The 4,456-nt window shown below is 39.0% G+C and overlaps 1 pseudogene; it reads right to left on the bottom strand.

Annotated features, from left to right (window-relative positions):
* Positions 1–1,788: 1,788 nt before the first annotated feature.
* LOC131691243 (uncharacterized) lies at positions 1,789–3,388 on the bottom strand (annotated as a pseudogene).
* Between the last annotated feature and the right edge of the window lie 1,068 nt (positions 3,389–4,456).

Here is a 4,456-nt window from a genome sequence, read left to right on the forward strand (position 1 = left end):
TGCTCATACTTTGCGAGGTCATCTGGATTGCCCAGCCATCTTGGAGCAAATCAACATAAATGTCGCACCTCGAACAACGCGTAACAACCTCACGCTCCGATTGCCATTTCGACGCACTAATTATAGCATGCACGGGGCCATTACTGGCCTACTAAGGATTTTCAACCGAGTCGCATCAGCTTTCGACTTTAATTTGTCTCGCCCAACTCTACGTCTACGTTTTTGCAGAACCTTCAACGGACTCGCTAATTTCGGCTGATTCCTTAATTGTTGTTTTTTTCACTGTAATATTATTTTTATCAAATTTTTTAACGATTTGACTGTTAGCGATAAGTTTAGCATTAAGACATCATTGGGGCTTTGAAATGCCTGTTGGTGTATATATGACAAATACAAAATACGTGAAATTGCTGCAAAGTAAGGTTTCAGCTACAGGTAATTCTTATTTTGGGCCGTTCAAAATTATTTCATGTTCCCGTCGCAAATACAATCGCTACCTTTTCAGCTATAGCATCAGTTGGTATACAATTTTTAATTTTTTTTTCGAAATGATTTGGTGCTTTTCGTTTTGTTTGTTTGTCTTCTCACATTTTTTATTAGCGCTGTCAACAGAAATATTATAACGTTAGATCAAATTCGCTTTTCCAATTAAAATTCGTTATGTGATAAACGTTCGCGTGCAACGAATCTACGCTGCTTTAAGCAGTTCCATCTTCATGATTTGCACATCTAGGGGCTAACTGTGACGCTTTTTCAATCCTTTTCGCTTGGTATATTATCCATGGTTATCAGTATGCACACTTTGGACTCTGGCCTCTCCAGAAACTTTTCTGGATACGTGCTGGACACTAGACCTGTCCTAGTGTATAACGAGTGCTTTATAGTGAATTTTACATAAATGGATTCTCCTGCTAAAATAAAGGTATGTATGTTTAAACATAGTTGTGGCGGAATAACGAGATGTGAGGCGGTAAATGCCTGTTCGTAATTGTTTATTTTGCTAAGCGTCATTGCGTTCTGTTTCGGTTCACTATGTGAATAAGGTGAATTATCAGATAGTTCAAGATGGTTATTATTTTAATTATAAGTTGGATTTGAAATAAATATGTGCACAACAAATAAAGAATATTACTTGAACTTATTTTTGCACACCTGTTTTAGCCAAATGAATATTGTCATTATGCTTGGTTCGAAACCAAAAACTGCGAAATGAGGTCACAATAGGATCTACTACCATAATAGGTACATTACCCTTTGCCTCCATCTGTCACGATGTTCGACTAAACTAAAACCGCTACCGATTGGAAAGTTGTAATTCGCCCGTGTTTATGCATTACGCACCCCTCCTACGTGATGCTTACGCCTGCTTTGATTGCTGTGCAGTAAGCATCAGCGCGGTTTAGGGGAAACCGTCCTACTTCATGATAGAAAGGCACCTTGTATACTTCCCACGATTTAGGCAATTTTATTTTTATTTTTATTGTGCAAGACTTTGAATTACCCCAATAGTGGATTCATAATCAAATATTTCTCAAATTTAGAACTGTTTCAAGGTTTTCAAAACATATCTTGAGATGGATGTTATTTTCAAGTATTCTGCTACCGAAATAGAATGAATTCTTTGAGCTAACATGTTTAGACCGGAGACCTATATTGTAGTTACCGAAACTCGTTTTTAATGTATCAATTTCTTTGGCTATTTTCGAAAATTTAAGACTAAGACTAAGAGAAACGAAAGCAATGAAATTGAAAGATCGATTTCTAGAACGAATTGGAACTAGACAGGCCCATATGGACATGGTCGAAAGGAAATGTAAAGAATCATTTGACTTCTACTGGTAGGAACTTGGCGTTTCACCCAAGTCTATCGCATGATCATTGATAGAACATAACTCATCCTGTTTTACCGCCGACGTCGGTGCGATTTTCAAAATGTTTAAATGCAAAATAACGAACATTGAAAAAGAGGTCGACATGTTTTTAGACCGGTTACCCTAAATTTATACATTTTATGTTCTCAACCAAATTTATTAAAAGTATGATTAACTTTCTACTCATAAAAGCAAATACGGAACATCCAACCCGGAAAGGTGACCAATCCGCTTCAAGAACGGATTCACCTCACACGCGTAGGAGTAACCCAGTGTGAAATTCCTCCTACTCCAATCGATCCAACTTATCTTATCCCCAATATCATCGCAGAACATGTAATCTTCATTGATCTGCTCCATCGTCTTGATGTGAATGTTGTTAACTCCTACCAACACAATTCCTGCCTTATTCCGCTCATCGTATAAAATTTTGTAGAAGATCTTCGGAGCCGGCAGTCGTTGGGTGCCGTTCGGATCAAAATCTAGATAAATAGGCTGTTGATCACCGTTGGCATCGGTTTGTGTGTGTGCTCCGTACGTTCCGCCGTAAACCGTAACCTGGATGTTTCGTGCAGTGACAAAACTCCGTACGCTATCTTCGATTCGAAGCCAGTTACCATCGTTGAACGATTGCCACTGCGGAGCAGCGTTCAAGAACCAAAAGGTACCGTTCTGTTGTGTCCCATAGATAAAGTCAACGCGTGCTGCGATGTGGGCACGTGCCATGAAATATCCGGTGGTGTAATCTCCAACTAAACTATCGGCAAGCGCTTCCGACTTAAGGATCACACCAATCGTTTGTCGCTGTTTGTTGACTGTATACAGATTATTAACGTCAATTCCTGGATGAAAGTTTCCTTGGTACCAATCAGGCCTAGGATTACCGGATTGGTAGCCAGCATTAGCACGTGAAAATTCATGTTTTACCCAGTGGTTTTCAAATGTTTCTTCATTGTGGCAGATGTCTAAAAACTTTGGGAACCGTGTTCCCAAATCGAAGCCTAATTCGACGATGAATGCCCCCTCCTCACATGATTCATTCGTTCGTCGAGCGCTACTATACAAGTTTCGTGCACACGAGAATTCCTCAAAGCGATACATGGTACTGTTGAAGTTGAATATAGTGTCGAAAACACATGCTACTATGATGGAGCTTCTGCTTGGAGATATGCTGAACCCATTGCCCATTGCCGCTATCACAGGCAAGCTCGACAGTTTCTCCGGCATTCAGACGCAGTAGGCGATTGTTCGACACTGGATATCGAAAGTTTTCAGTTCCTGGGATTAAAATTAACGGTTGCGGGTTCGGTAGCTGGTTGTTGATGTTAACTGAACAGGTTGCTGTGGTAAAAACACAGGTCATCGGGTTGTAACGACGTGGTTTGCATTTTACAGCTTACCGAAACTGTTGGATTCTATTTGTGGTAACGAAATTCCAACTGCTACTTTAACGAACTCCAACAGAAATATTACAGTTAACAAAAATGGTTTGTCCATGGTAGAACTAACTGGTTGACTAATAATGCAACGCAAATGGACAGACTACACCATATGACGGGCGCCTTTTATATCCACTATAATACTCAATGTTTTAGTGTACTGCGATTACTGGACGGATTAATCAGTGATACCGTCTACCGAAAAATTCAATAAAATTTTTATTGCCTTTGATAACTCCCGTCGTCGGGATATCTGATAGAAAGTAGCCGAAGTGGCTTCAATTCAAGGCTTAGTCATGAATTGTACGATCAATTATTAGTATTTTTTTAATATATCTGTGGTATATCCTGACAGACCATATGGTCAAACACATCATGTGGTCAAATGGCACCGAATCCTATTGGTCGATCGGGCTAAGATCGGCAATATTTACCAAAAAAACGGAAAATTAAAATTCTAAACATAAATTTTTTTCCAAAGAATAATTCGTAGAGCTGAGTTTGATGTTCGAGGCCAACGGTTCAACATATCTGAAACATTTCAGAAATGCCCTACATTATTGATGCTAATGAACAACCGCAAAAGATCTGTTTGAAAAAAAAAAACATCTTCAAGGTTTTAAAATAAAATTGTAATGAAAGTTTTTGTTATGGTTCGTTTCTGATCATATTGTCCCAGCACCCAAAGAACGTTGAAAAACTTCTAGTAGCATTTTTTATGCAAAAAAAATAATCTCAGAAATCGAGAAGAAAAATTCAAATTCGTAATAAGGGAGGGGGGTATAGAGAAATTTGGGACATTTTGTTACATTGGGGGAGGGGCGAGTCAATTTTGGGCAATTTTTGCGTTACGTAATTTTTGAATGGTCCCTTAGGGAAACAATTTGGCTTGCTACCTGTACCGTGTTTCCGTTTCGCTAGGATTCCATCAGTAATAACAACTTCTGTGTTTAAGGTACGGTAAACGTAAGGACATGGCAAAGTGTGCAGTGAAGCATCTTAATATATAAAATCGACTTAATTTACCTAACAGCGTGATTTCATACACGGTCGTCAAACGGTGAGATAAAATAGTTCTCACAAGTTTCCTATCTCATGCCTCCACGCAAGTCTAAGTCTGTTGATGACATTTGGTCTTTTGACCGG

Source organism: Topomyia yanbarensis, chromosome 3, assembly GCF_030247195.1.
Source record: "Topomyia yanbarensis strain Yona2022 chromosome 3, ASM3024719v1, whole genome shotgun sequence".
Taxonomy (NCBI): domain Eukaryota; kingdom Metazoa; phylum Arthropoda; class Insecta; order Diptera; family Culicidae; genus Topomyia; species Topomyia yanbarensis.